Below are 15808 nucleotides of genomic sequence, written 5' to 3'. Positions count from 1 at the left end.
TTCTCTGTCTTTTATTACTTCAATCCTCACCTGAAGCTTTCTTCTTTTTGTAGAAAGTATATTCCACCAGCATAGACTCTTGTCTCTTCTGCATTCCCACTAGATCTGCGTAATTTTGTTCACATTTGACCTGATAGAAGGAGCATGTAGAAGTCTGGCTAGTGACGCAAACATCTCATGGTTGTTAAGGACTTCAAGCTTTTAGTGTGATGCACAGATTTTGTCCAAAAATAATTTTCTACTAAAAAGACAACCAAAAACCACAAATGCAAACTCAGATTCCTCCTCCCTTAAACACTGTATTTATTTCAGCTCTCTTTAAAAACAAGATACCTGCTCAGGACTGTTGATCTCTAGGATTATTTTCTTTTTCTTTGCTTTAGATGTTTACATGGTCAATAGCAGGTTTGAAGCCTTTGGAACTGAGAAGTTGAGTTCTGTACACTATCTTTATATAATATCATTCACAGTGAATATATTCATATTTTTTGCCTTCTAGCATTTGTAACCACAAATACCTCTTTCTTATTGTCAGTCTTTTTCCCTGGAGAAACATTATTTGAAGTACTGTAATATGCAACAAGAGAGAAATCAGCAAATATTCACATATTTTATCCTATTATTCTTTTATCTGTCAGCACACCTAAATTTTGTATTGGAGAAAGGAATTTAAAACTGTTGTTGAAAATTTGATGTGACTCTACATGTGTGCCAGTGACATCTGGGAAAAATGTTTTTTCATAAATGAAAAATCTCTTTGGCCTTTTCCTGACTCCCACTGAGATACATACTTGTTCCTCAGGGCACAATTTGTCTTGCATATTGTATTTGATTTGTAGTCTAAGGATAGAAGCTCATCATCTCTGTGTTAAATACATGTCACTTTCAGAAGCATGGTAAGGCAATATTATTTATTGAGCTGAGGAAAAACATGTAAAAAAGATCTCACTTCACTGGGTCTTGCTGAAGCAAGTCACCAAGTAAAATAGTGATTTTTGATCAGTGTACTTTACCTTTGGATGTATTTGTGATGTATTTTTGTCTAGCTTGATCCCTCAGTGTTCCCATGCATGCAATGTTTGTTATTATATATATTTTTAAGCCTTTATAGAATCCTCACTTTCTCTCAGTTATGGAGAAATAATTGCAAAACAGCAGACAAAAAATAGTATAGTATGAGGGAACACAAAAGAAGCAAAGCATGTCTGTCCTTTCTCATTCCATCTTCTAGGTTATTTAATCTTACTCAGTTTATTATTTCTATCATTTTGGACTATTATGAACTGGACAGGTTACCATCTGATTTGAAATGGATTTTGAGTGGCTAATTTAATCTGCACTTCAACATTTCTGACCCTTTATAGAATGGTAAACATAGTCCTTGGCTGCAGAGAAGACTCTGACTTCCCCACATGAGAGCCTTTCTGTTGTAATTTGTAATTGTAATTTTTGTTGTAATAATCAGAATAAGGGAGAGGTAGTTTTTGTAGCAAATGGTGTACATATGTGCATGCGTGTATATATATATATATATAATCTTTCCCTGAGACATCATGTTAGAGCTTAAAAAATGAGTTTATTGTTATCTGAAGCTGCACTTTAAAGTCTCCTCTTGGTGATACAGGCCTTCTTCAGCAAGCAGTGCAAGGAACTACTAGCAAAGTTCATGTGGGTGCTTTTGAGTCTGCCTTAATTATTTAATAAACTTTAATAAACTAAGTAAATAGAAACTTGCAAATGCCACAGAGGCTCTCTATCAGATGAGTGATATTTCTGTTTACAGCTTTTATATATATATATATATATGTTAGGTTGCTCCATTCCTAATAGTCCAACTTAGATTTGTCTGCTCCAAACCCAGATACCTAATTTTGCTTCTGTGATTTAGAATGAAGTTACCTGATCTTCCCAGTGCTTTTATGTATATTTTGCCTTTTTTATATGGTTATAAACATATGTATAATTTTGCTAAAGTACCAAATTTATACTGTATTCTTTTGATATATTTACCTTTCAAAATTACTACTGAAAACAGTTTATACATGGAACAGCCCGTATTTTGTTTGTGTAAAAGCCTGACTTGATGAACACAAGTGAAATTTTCAGAGCTTGTGACAGATGTGTATTTATGATGGGGCTAAAGGAACTCTGCCTTCTTGCAAGTGTTGCTAGGTGTTTGCCTTACTTTTCAAGATAGAAACCAAGAAATTAATTGCCTAGAGTAATGTACTTTGAGCCAACCTTGGATTTTAGCCTACTGCAAGACTAATTGGTAAATTACTTCCCTGAAAATTCAGAAATATTGCAGAATGTTTTGAGAACTTTGTGAAACGGAGTTGAAAAATATTATAAAGCAGGAAGTTGACTGAAGCACACAAAAAACTGCCAACTTAAATTTTGAATATATTAATTTTTCAAGGTTTTCCCGTCTGAAAGTACTTTAAAAACTGAAATTATGTTGCCAAAACTTCTGTCTCTATTCAAAATAATTTCTGGCTTCAAAATCAATATAAACTGATCCGTATTATTCTCAGGTTTAAAAGGATTTGATTTCATTTGAGATAATAATGTAAAAGGCAGAGGAATTAATCAAATTTTTTTTCACACTGTATGTCTTGAGAAAATAAAAAAAATAATTTGAGACCATTTCAGATTGCTTATGTGTATCAGAAAATATTATTAATTTGATTTTGTAACAACCACAATATGCAAGTGTTCTTGAAAAATCATGAAAATAGGAGATATTCAACCATCTCATCCAAATGTTAGAAGGATTTCAAGACAAATTTCTAAACACTAGAACAAAACTCAGTGAAAAGTCTGTCATTACTATGATTAGTCTGAACTAGAAGCTGCTTTATTTGGGACTTGTCTTCAGTTTTCGTTTCTGTAACCATTCTTGTTTAAAAGTACAGAAGCTAGGTATTCTGTGAAATCAGTCACAGCTTCAAGTAGCCAGTGTGCTCCCTTCTGGAGTCATAAAGAAAATCACTGAGTACTAATCAGATCGCTTTCCTTTGCAAATTTAGTAGTAGGCACTTCCACCCTAGGACTAAAGCAGCAGAAGTACAGGTGAGGATTACACGTGAATTGTAACAGCAGGAAGAATCAGGAAGAAGGGGAAGAATTAATTGTATCACTTCAGTTAATGGAAGTAGCATAAGATTCCAGCTTGAAATAGCCAGGGTGTCAACCTGCCTGTGTAGAAGAGGTGTATCTTCACGCAGAGGCAGAGGGGTGCATCCTCACCCCAGCAGGGCTGAGGTTGCTGCCAAGTGAAGCCAGTGGTGATCCAGGGTCACGTCCTGGCCTGTGGCAATGGGGCACTGCTTTGGCTGGACTCTGCTGCGGAAGCTGTACCCGTGGAAGCAGCTTGAGGGTGAAAGGCAGGCTTGTTTCCCACCTGCAAAGCATGCACTGGGTGTGATCTGATCAGCAGGGGTCAGTTTGTAGACAGGAGTTTGATACTAATTGGCTACTACTGGCACATGCTAATCTGCTGTCTGTGCTTTCGCAGTCTTCAGTTTAAAGGATTTATTTAAATGTATTTTTTAAAATAACTGAATTTAGTTAAAATTTATTTAAACAGATCCAAAAAGACACGGACATTCAGACTTGTATTACCACTTTTCCCTTGACCTATATAATTTAAAGTGTTTATTGGTTTTCAGCTGCTCCAGGGAAATTGCAGAAAGGGAAAAAACTACAGATATGTTTGTTTGGGTTTTTTTTCTTTCAGAGCACATGGGAGCTGCTTAGTGAATGCCACTAACAGCACTTGAATTCTAGGATATAGAAATCCACAAACATCAGCCTTTACCCAAAATTTTGCTATTTCTGCATTCTAGTTTTATGGGTTTGCTGGCAATATGAAATATTTTTTCCCAGCAAATATTTGCTTGTGGTTTTTGATGCTTGCTTCTTACAGTAATGGTTGGGGCTTCTTATGCTGCTTTCTTATGAAACAGCTAAATAGTGTAGTATATAGAAAATATGGATTAAAAAAGAATGTCTCTTCCAGTGCAAAGAGTAGTTGCTCCTTCTGCTTCTTACAGTGAAGTGAGTTTAATTCTAAAAGACATTCAAGTGCAAACAAAATAAATTTTGTTTAAATTTGTTTAAATTAAGCTGTAAGGTTGCCTGAAAAGGAATATGGACTAGCTTTATTTTTTCCTAATGCTCTAAAATCACAGTGATCAGATTTGGCCCATGCTCTGGGGATTTTTTTCTATTTATTTTTAATGGATCAATTTTTGAATGCTGAAGCTGATCAGTCCCTGCTCTTGAGATAATGTTCCAGCCATCTATAGATAGCATGCAATTAACTTGAGGCAAAAGAGGGAAAACCAGAAAGGAAATATATACTATACACAGAGCATCTCTCTATGTTCTGTATTCTATGTCAGTTTTAATGGGTCTGTAATTAGGTCACAGGACTGATTGATATCAGCACTTAGCTTCTAGGTGACATCACCCTCTGCTTCATTGCCTAATAGAGATTAAGATGTTGACACACAGAAAATTCTGCTTCCTGGACTGGGAAAAGGAACTAATTAAACAAACTGCAAACTTGACAGTCTGAATTATTTACCAATGCATCCACATAGATCTATCTCCAAGTGGAGACTGATAGGAAAGAAGAGTACAGAGCACATGATAAAACACACACACACTTGCAGTCCAAGTGTCTGAATGAGTCTAATTCAAAGAAACTATTTTAGAGTTTGTCTGGAGAAGGACCTGTTGAGAGTAAAATGATGGTGCATTTAAAATTTTTAGGCAGAAAAACCAAGTCAAAGTACCGGCAAGATGCTTTGAGATTAAGCAAGAAGACAAATGTTATAATGCATGGTCAAATGGACAGAGATCCACATAGCATATGATTCAAAGAGACCAACAGAAAGAAATAATGAAATGGGTGCCTTATACATCTATACATAGAAAGCTCATAAATCCAGCAAAGGACACAGCTTAGAATGTTCCTTAATTTAAAAATATTTGCTGTGTTTTAAACTGAACATACAAGGATGCCTCTCTGTAACTGTGAAAGACAGCAATTACCTTTCACTCATCCTTATAAAATGTATTATGATTGAGGTGCTGTATGCTGCTTGATGCAATCATTAGTACTTTTTATTATTTTTTTTCTAGGGAACCTCTTCCTTTTTTTCACTTTCTTTTAGTTTTTCTTTTAGTCTTAGTGCTGATTTAAATTTGGAGGATGAAATATTTAAAACATGACTTTTGATATTTTAGGAATTTTGTTGTTAAGAATGAAAAAGCAAGGAAGTATGTTTCTCTTAGCATTGAGTCTTAAGATGCATTTGTGTTTGAGAGGGACTGTTGACTGATATATGATTACCTTTAACCTTTAGAGGACTACAAGGAATGAGGTTAGACTAGGCTGCAAGAACTCACACCTGATCGTAGCAGCAGGCTGCAACATGAAAACAAATGCCTAGCTGTGAGAAAAGAATAAAAATTTGTAAAGTCCTTTGGTAAATGATATTTATGAGTTGAATCTCAGAGATTTCTCTTAGAATTGAGAGTAAGAACTTAGTTTACATGTGCCATGTGCAAAAATTTGCTTATCGTTTTGATATCCTCCAAGAGTCCTCAGGCATACATCTGAAAGAAGTAAAAATAGACTTTAAGATATATATGTATGCCTTCAAATAAATTAGGAAACATTATGTAAATAACATTTTGATGCTGTTTCATACATACATGTTTTCATCTCCTATTTGCCATTTTTAAGTTCTGAGTGTCATAAAATGCACTCACAAATTAATGCCTGTGATAGTTTTGAAGTTGTTTCTGTTGAGAGGATTTTGTGTCTTGTTTGATGTAGGAAATAGTAGGGATACCCTATGAAATTCTGCTGCAGTAATTCTCCTGACAAAAAGAAAATCAAATACACTGATTTAGAAGCACTAAGAATAGGCTTAATCCAAGTCTGAAAGCTCTAATCCAAAGTTATACGGAACCTGTAATGAACAAGACGAGTGGCTTACTGGCACCTGATCTGATGGGAAGAAGCAGAATTTAGATATGATGCATACCTCAAAGTTTTAAAGCAAATACCTACATCCATTTGCTTGTTAAGGCTAGAATCATCACAATATTTTTTTCCCAGTGTCTTCTTTTGTGCTCACTCTAAAGTAAGACTGAATTCTTTGTTAGTCTGGGGCTCAGTAATAGATCTGAATGCATCAAATCTCATGAGTTGCCATTTTCATCAAGTAAAGGGAAAGTAGAAATTAATTTAAGTAAACACCCATGCTTAAAAAAACAGTCTTTTCTAAAATTGCTTCTGTTTCTGTGCAATATATGTCTCTAGAAATCATTATTATAATTTGAAAAAGAAAAGTAGTGGATACTAACAACCTTTGACAGGTCACCTTACTAGTCATTAGCCAGGGATTTTATCTCATTTGCTTGCAGAGTTAAAACTGTGAGCAGAAATTGAGTGGTGAGTGAGAATACAGCTGCTGCTCAGAATTTCCAGCCATACAGTAGTTTGAATGGACCAAAAAGAGATAAGCTTGATGCTTCATACAGTCTAAGGAAATGAATATAAATATTTGGACATTTCTATTTTGTACTCTCTGTGGAGACATATTCACGTGAAGAGCTAGATAGATGTGTGTCATCATTAGTTCTGATCCTGAGGCTTTCAGAGGTAGAAAGGATCACTTTAACAAAAATAACAAAAAACCCCAACAGCCAAAAAAAAAAAATTAAGAATGAAACCACCTCACCACCCCCAAACACTAAATAAAACAAATGAAAAAAAGACACTTCCATGTTTTTTCTCAAGTTTTTAAATCTTGTGTGTGGGAGATTTCTCACTCTCCTTTCTCACCTTCCTCCACTCCTGAAGCACATGTGTCAGCTAAGAGAGAAATCATTGATCTTTAACAACTACCAGTAAATACCTGCTGGTCTGCTCACACAAGCTTTTACTCTTCTATTTCAAACCTTTTATTCAGGACAACTTGTACCAGCACTTCAGAAATAATTAGGCAGTCAGTTACTTTTAGGTTTGCTGCAGTCCCACATAGGTGTGTTTTTGTCTGTACGTGCTTGTCAGTTTTTAACCCACTTTCTACAACAGTGCCCAAACTTTTTTTAAAGGTATCACAATGTTTTTTCATAATTTCTAACTTTGGCTGGTATCAGTACAGCTCTGTAAAGAGCAAGTCCTAGCACAGAGTTTTAGTTTGTTAGAAATCCTTAGTTTTCTAGACTCTCCTTGACTGACAAACCACTTTGCAGTGGTTGTGACTATTTCTTCATATTTCTTTTTCTTTTTTTTTTTCTTCCTTATAAGGATTTAACTTGAGTTAATTATGTGACCCCTCAAGCTTTGCTGCTGTTAACCTATTGGCTATAGGTTAATCCATTTCTACTTGACGCAATGAAGAATTTTACATTGAAAAAATTACATGCCACAATTTTCACTGAATATTTTAATTATTTTTCTAATTGAATTAAACCAGTGATCTATTCATGAGCAGTTTGGTTTACATTTTATGTACATAGTTGCAGTGAGAAGCTTTTTATTTTCACTCATGTCAAACTTTTTACAGAATATATGGAGGATTTTAGTTTTTCATGATTTAGATCCCAAAATTCCTCAAGGCATCTGAATTAAGAGGCTTTGTGCAATCCTGCATTATGCTATATTACACCAGTGAAATTAGTATTGATACCTGGAAAATACGAGACAACTGCATAGATTTTATCCCCTCTTCCTGGCCCCACTGAATTCAACTGGATCTCATATTTCAATACAAGCAAATAAGGGGATACACAAAAGTAACTTTTTTTGAAAGCAGTCTTATACATCACCCAAATTTGAAAAAGAAATGCATTATACATGAAGGGTTTAATAATTGATAGACATGTATAATCCCTATTAAAAAGATTTATACTGAACATCGGCAGCTAATATGATCCTGTAGTGTAAATCTGAATTGCTAAGTTTCACAATAGATAATTATTTTTGGTATCTTTCCTAATGTTATGCGAATTTTTACTTTGAGTGTTTGCAGTAAATTAAAAAAATAAAATTAATGCAACTTATAAAAAAAGCAGATGTGTTTTATTTATTGTCCAAGGTGATTTATAAAGCATATTAGATATTAGTATCATACATACAATTGTGTTTTGGGGGGAAGGTTGAGTGACTATTTTTGGGGAGACTGACTAATCCTAATTTTAAAAGGTAATAAAGGAGTGAGTTTATAAAGCAAAATGCACAGATAATAACAACACGTTACTAGAAGTTGTAAAAATAGACGTACAGGATTTAATGTAGAAACAGAAAGTCACTGGTGCAGATAAGGGTAGAATGTAAACATTTTCAAGCGAGCACCCACTCAAGGCTCTATATGCACATGACTTTGCTGTTGAAACATACCTGAACTCTTTCTGTAATCAAGCTAGCTTATGTTTTTAACAATATATAATTGACAGCTGGCTGAACATTGCAGATAAAATATGTGAAGGGGGAAAAATCCATCCACCACAGAAATCTTTCAGTAATATATCAATTACCATTTCCAAGTAACATTGAACTAACTCTTTTAAAGTGGCAATATAATATAGGTTAGTTTCCTTCCAGTAAGTGATGGTTGAGAAGAAAGGGGCCTTTGCATCTCCATTTGTTTAGGGTTTTTTTTCCTTTAGTTTGAAAACCTGTGACTTGATTGTATTCCAGGTGCAACACAAAGTCCTTCCTAGTCCCATTTCCCCACCCTGAAAATTGCAGAATGATATTTCATTTAAAAGGGATTAGAATTTGAAGGAAAAATGTTGCCATATGCTTGTTTATATTAAATTAGAACTGTATGGAATGTTATGTGTATAAATAGCTTCTACTTGAGAAATACAACAGATATATTGTACTGAAAATTTTTTGTTAGTATCTGTGAATTTCAGGAAGTTATTCTTTATAAGGTCATTTGGTTTAGAATTTGGCAGTGAGTATGATGTTTTATTTAAAGAAATTTGACTTTGTGTAACAAGTCAGTAGTGTCTGGTTCAGTCTTTGATTTTTTTTTTGTTTTTGTTTTTGTTTTTACGGTTTTTTGTTTGTCCATTTGTTTTGTTTTGTTTTGACTGTTAATTTGAAGACTGGAATGACTATAAATTGCAATCAGAACATGATACAGGCTTAAATAAATCACTTAAAGAAGACAAATCAAATTAATTAAAACCCTTGTATTCAGCAGCATTGTTTCATTCTTCCTTATATAGGGTACTTAGAATTTCTTAAATTCTATCTTTTGCTATATTTACTGCTAAGGCAAGAAAAGAGAAAATGCGTGTGTACTAAGGACTGCCTCTGAAGGTTAAATCAGCTTAGTGAAATCACTTCTTAAAACTTCTGTGTTATTCTCTTGCTGGAGAGTTTTCTAATTAACATATAATGTCCAGGCTTCCATTTCATGGATCAAATAAAAATTATCCTTCCACAAGGTTAGGAAGGTGTCTTCCTCAGGTGATCTAAAAATTCTCTGATGTGATAGTTTTCAATTGTCAGCATAATTTACACTTTGTTACGTTACATGATCAATGGAACAAGAAGTAACTTGGTCATAGTTGTATAGTCTGCCAAATCCTAACAGTATAATTGTGTTTCTTCTTGACAGAGTGACACTAGCAGTTCCAGAGTTCATCTTTGACATTTATGGTTTTCAAGTGGTATTAAGGTTAAATGAGAGTTCATTTATCCTCTATTTCATTTAGAAGTGCTCCCATAATTAAATGCAGATCCATGTAATTTAGTGATAGAAAGAGGAATTCATTAAGATTCCTGAGTAGGAAAAAGTGTTAACAGAACTACAAAGGTTATAGAAATTTAGCCTCTGCTTAAGGTAAATTAAGCACAAACCACATTCCTGTAATGTGAATGAGATTACTTAAACTGTAACTGACAAGAAAATCCAAAATTCATTTTCATCATCTGTGGACACCAATAGCAAAAGAAAACACATGTTTAATAAATCAATGCAGTTCATATAGCTTTCATGCATTTTGTAATGTATTTTCTTTTATTGGGTATAACAGTTAATATTACTGCAAACACTTATGAAACTGTCATAGGCTCTATTCCAAAAAATATTTTGAAGGAAAATTCTTAAAGTGAACTAAAGTAAAAGATAATTGCTCAGTATCTCAAGAAAGCTTTTATTACTTCTAGCACCAAATTTTGTATTTCATCTAAACTGTCATTTTCAGAAAGTTTTAGAAATTAAAGAGCCAGCAAGCTTTGCCCTCGACTTCACTAGAGCTGAAATCCAACAGAATTTTTAGTAATATTTGGGTAATATAATGATAGGATTATAAGGAAGCATGGAAGGTCTGTTTTCTATCCTAAATTTAAAAATATTTTGGTTCTGGTTTAAACATTTACTTAGATACATCTGAGTGCAAGAAACATTTTTTTCACCTAATCCTTGAAACTATTTCTTGCTATTCCTGTAGCATTTTTCTAATTATGGCATTCAAATATATTTTGACAAAGAATTAATTATCTGATGTTTCTCCTGTAAGTGAAAAAGTATGTTGAAAATCTGTAATAGAGGTCTTCTTGGACTGGTATAAACTTTAGTTCAATTAGTTCAATAGTGCCAGTCTAAATCTAGGATACTTTTTTATCCTCTCCTTACATCTCAATTATCTATCCATTCAGTTACAATTTTTTTTTGGTTAAAAAAACCAAAAAACAAACAAACAACAAAAAAAACAAACCAAAAACAAACCAATGAGTTAAAATTTTATTTCTGCACTTGAGTTTTCAAAGATCTGCCAGAAAATAGAAAATATTCCAAATCAACAACATGATATTTTCCTTTTTGACATTCCAAATTTTTCTGTGTTGTTTGATCTGTAAGGCACCTTCCAGTTTGGATATGTGACTCTCATTAGCATGGATGGTCTATACACCTTTTTTTTTCAGATCATTAATGAGGAATTTAATTAAAATGTGACCTAGCACTCATCCCAGTAGCATTCAACAGACACATCCTTTTGACATGATACATTGCTGTTTTTCACTGATCCACATTTTAAATATTAGCCAGTTTTCAAAGCAGTGGTGAGCAGAGGTGGCATGCCCTGTTATTAGAGACAAATTATTGAATCCCAAAAATAATGAAAATAAAAAAGATGTTCAGGAGGAAAATTCTACCTTTCCTTGAGCCATAGCCTGCTTAATAAACGTTCTTAATAACTCAGGTTTGAAACAATGACATTTGATTTCTTGTATTAAGGAGAAAAGAAAGATGAAAGGCAAATATTAATTGACAAGCACTTGTCATATTTTTCAAAGAATTATGTCATCAAGGCCTAAATTTACAGCTCTTAAATCTGAAGAATATTGTGTGGTAGCAGTGTTGGAAAATTTGTCTAGAAATGCTGCAAAATATTGTTTCACTAGTTTGACCAGGTCCTTTAGTAATGTAACTACACTGGCTAATATTAAATTACTGCTTCAAGAGTTGTTATGCAAGGAATTCCCTGCTTATATTTTTTTTTACATTTGCTGGTGCTCAAATCTCTTGAGTTACTACAAAACATAGAAAGTATAAGAAGGAGAAAAAAGTGTAGATAGAAAGTACAGAGCTGACTTAAACAAGTTAGTTGTGTCTGGGTCTGTGTCTACTCAGGTACTGAATATCTCCAAGACTTTTGATATTTTCAGATTCTGTAACAATGTTCAATAACCTCCATAGTGAAAATTTTTGTGATTTCCTAGGTTTAAATATATTTTATTGCAATTTAATTTGTGCCCATTATCTGCTGGCCTGTCACTGGACAACACAAGAGATGATCCAGGTTCTGTCTTCTTCACTGTCCTCTTCACCAATATTAAGTATTGACTGCTTGGAACTCCATTCAGCTACTGATGTGTGTTGTTCAGGGCACCATTGATTATCCACCTCCACAAAGGGTGGGGAGATACCAAAAAACCAAAAATTCAGTGTGTGATTGCGCCCCTGTTGGAATAGCCGCTCTAGGACACACTGCATAGCTCAAATGGTGATAATGCCTGTATTTGCAAAATTTAACCAATCCTGAAATGCTGCTATGAAACATTCCATTAAATATTCAGAAACTTAGTGCATAAAATTGATCAGTTTGATTATACTCTGATTATTACACCTAAACACATGTGTATACTAAAGCATGAGTTACACCAGAACATGTCTGAGGAGCTTATTTTTTAATCCTCTGGATAAGCCATCTTCATCATATGTTGTTGCACTATATTAGGAACAGCAGAAGCACGACACAGACTCTCTAGCTGGATTGCACAAGAGAGCAAGTTTTATTATTCCAGGTCTTCTTTCATAGACAGATCCGAGAAGGTCCGGAAAGGTAAAACTCTCATTGGGCATACTAACATATATTGGTCATATGTTGGTCAAACTAACACATCACCAGCATTGCTCAGTTGGAACACCACCCCTGGACCTCCTGTTGCAAGTAAACAACAAGGATCCAAACAACACCTGCAGAGGTTGTTTTCGCTCTCCAAAGACTGTTTTGATTCCTGTGATTTTTCAGGCCACGCTTTCTCCAGCCAGTCTGAGAAAGTTAGGTGACTTGGTTTCACATAGACACTGTGCTCCCTGCCTGCTTTCTGGCATTCAGCATCCACAGTATGTGGTGGATTTTGTATTCTCTTACATGCTGGGAGACTTCAGGGAATTTTAAAATTGATTTTCAGTGAGCCTAATGAATGGGTGGACTTACTTTATCGTGTCTCATTAAAGCTGTACCTACTATGTGTTTCCAGTGATAGCAGACCCTTGTCTTAAGCATAAGTGATATAAATAAAGGTGATTTGAGGCATTTATATTTGGATAACAGAGTTTTAACAAGAATTAACGTGAATAAAAGACTATCACAAGGCGGACTACGGGAATGATAAATTGTCACTAACTATTGAGTCACACTGCAGAAGTAGGAGAAACAAAGCTAAATAAATATCGAGAAATGCTTCCCCAAAACAGGGGTTACTATAGTTTATGATGTAATTGAAGCCCTTTTACTTGGGAAGTAGAAAAATTGGTTAGATAATTTGTTTTATGGCACATTTGAAGCTCTTCAATATGTTTTCAGAACTTGAATTTTATGGTATATTAAAAGTCTATATTATTAACACTGTCCACTAAAATACACACACAAAAGATATCCTATGTGAGGATGATAAAGTGAGAAGAGGAAGACATTGGAACCTTTATAAAAATGTGAATTATAATGTGGCATGAATCCCATTTTAGAGGTGCACTTGAACATCAGCTAGAGCTCTAATTTGCTTTCCTTTAGTGAATAAAATTGTGTAATAGGAGAGTAGTCTAAATACATCACTGTGAGGAATATCTAACTCTTTATATCTTTTGTTAAGGTCTGTATTTTGGGGCTTCTAATCTCTTTCGTTCTAATATAAAAGCTGAATCACTTCCCCCCCCACCCCTTAACACCTTGCTTAAGGTTTTGTGATTCACGTTTCTGTCTTTACATTAAAAAAAATATCTTTTAAGAAGATACTCTTCTGGTACTGTTCTTCAGGAAATGTGCTCTGATTAGTGATGAGGCTAGAATTAAGTTTGGATTCTCCACTTGTAGAGAAATAAATTTCATGAGTTTGTAGAGCCTGGACCAGTTTCATAGTTGCACAAGGTGCATTAGGCAGTAAGAGTATAAATTCTTTGGGTTTAGTTAAATTATATTTATTTGAGACTAAAAAAATTAGTGTTCACAAGTGTGTTTAGAAATGCTGTGGTTTCTCCCTCTTCATCCTGTTTCTAAAATAAGTACGTCATTATCTTAATTATAAGGTCTAAACATCAATTTCCTTATGAAATGCAAAGTTAATGATAGAAACTATAATATACCGTTTCTATATATATTCAGTGACATAACCTACCAGTCTGGGTTGAAGATATTTCAAGTCAACAGCAGTGCTGGTCTTAGTGTTTATGTTTTCTATTTCCTTCTTCATGAATACTTGAAATATTTAATTGCCTAGAGTTTTATTTCCTTTTTTTTCCCAGATGTTCTTCGAATATCCATCATATTTGTTCTAATTGTATGTGTATTTGCTCTGAGAACTAATTTGGTCTCAAGTATTTCACTTATGTGTGTAGTGCTGTGCCATCTTTGCACATGGTATGTAATGAATAGTAGATGAGGAAAATGGAAATATCAGTTCAGTTATGTTTATCATCTGCAGTGTCTAAGGTTTATGGCATCTCATTAGAATCTTCTTAAAATGCCAGTTCAAATGCATCATAGCAGTGGCTGATAATTGTATTATCAACGCACAGATGCAAAGAGAAAATGAGGTTCACATACATGTTCTTCAGCATTTTGGAAGATATTTATCATAGCCAGAAAACTGGCAAATGGAAATAAGAGGAGTTTGACATTATCTCAAAACTCAGTGTTGTCCTCTTCACCAGAATGTAGAGGTGTAGATGAGGAGAGTGTTCTTTAGGAAGGCTGTGAAGGTCCAGTCATGTCCCTGCACCAGCAAAGCACTGCAAGCGCTACCAGTCTTTCTCTCTTGCACTCTAAAAGTCACAGTGACTGATAATTCTTCAAGTGGGCCTTCCCAGTATTCATTTGTCATGTTCACTTGGCTTTTCCACACTTAGTCTCCATTGATAAGTAACATAGTGAGGACATATAGCTTATTACATATGTTACTTTGATAAAAAAAAAAAACTTTATACTGGTTTATTCTGGAGTTATGACAACAATTTGATCATTTCTCCTGAGGGAAATTATTAAATGAAAGAGCAGCAAATTTGAAAGCTGAGCTTTCATGCAGACCAGAATACCTCTGTTTGGTTTCTTAGAATTTTGCTTTGTTTTGTTTGGAATGTTTGTTTGCTTGCTTGCTTGCTTGTTTGTTTGTTTTGGGTACCTCTTTAGGTGAATTATCACTGTCTGTACAACTTTTCCAACTCAAGCACAGTTCTTGTTCCACTGGTATTATTTGGAACCATTTTTGAGAACATAACTACCTAATGCTGGTCACTCTCTGCTCTGTTCTGCACTGGGGCAGCCTCACATTGAGTTCTGTGTGCAGTTTTGGGTGCCACATACAAAAATGTATTAAGCTGTTAAGGAGTTTCCAAAGGAGGTCAGTGAGGATGGTGAAGAGCTTGGAGGGGAGGATGTACAAGGAGTGGCTGTTCAGCCTGAAAAGGAGGACACTGAGGGGAGTCCTCACGGTGGTCTTCAACAGCCTGACAAGGGAAGCGGAGGGGCAGGTACTGATCTTTTCACTTCTGTGACCAGTGACAGGACTCGAGGAAACAGCATAAAACTGAGTTGGAGGAGGTTTAGGTTAGATGTCAGGAGACAGTTTTTCACCCAGAGATGGCTGGGCACTGGAACAGGCTCCCCAGGGAAGTGATCACAACATCAGCCTGACAGAGTTCAAGTAGTTCTTGGACAAGCTCAGGCACATGGTGTGACTCTTGGGGTATCCTGTGCAGGGCCAGGAATTGGACTCAATAATCCTTTTGGATCCCTTCCAACTCATCAGATTCTATTATTAATTTTAAAAAGACATTAATTCTGGAAGATGAGTTAAATTTAAAGGAGTAATGGTCTGATTTTATATGAGACAGTGACACATATTTTCATTGGGTAATGAAAAGGGGCCAACTGGTATAATCTGGTGCAGCAGAATCATTACTGAGTCAACAGTATTAGTTCACAGAAAGTTTTCATGCAAGATTTTAATTCTTTCTTGGTGCTTTATGATCTATAAGAATGG

At 34.7% G+C, this 15808-nt stretch overlaps 1 protein-coding gene and 1 long non-coding RNA gene across 7 annotated transcripts in view; one reads left to right on the top strand and one right to left on the bottom strand.

Moving 5' to 3' along the window:
* Positions 1 to 15808, top strand: part of CDH18 (cadherin 18) — a 438213-nt gene that overhangs the window by 95912 nt on the left and 326493 nt on the right. The window lies entirely within an intron of this gene.
* LOC147655640 (uncharacterized) overlaps positions 1 to 15808 on the bottom strand; it is a 37358-nt gene that overhangs the window by 4966 nt on the left and 16584 nt on the right. The window contains exon 2 of the long non-coding RNA XR_015289534.1: positions 31 to 130. This is a non-coding gene — a long non-coding RNA (uncharacterized LOC147655640). The remainder of the gene's footprint in view (positions 1 to 30; positions 131 to 15808) is intronic.

This window comes from Cyanistes caeruleus, chromosome 1 (genome assembly GCF_971803275.1).
Source record: "Cyanistes caeruleus chromosome 1, bCyaCae1.hap1.1, whole genome shotgun sequence".
NCBI lineage: Eukaryota > Metazoa > Chordata > Aves > Passeriformes > Paridae > Cyanistes > Cyanistes caeruleus.
The sequence above is the reverse complement of the archived record's forward strand: the minus strand, read 5'-3'. Positions and strand labels throughout refer to the sequence as shown.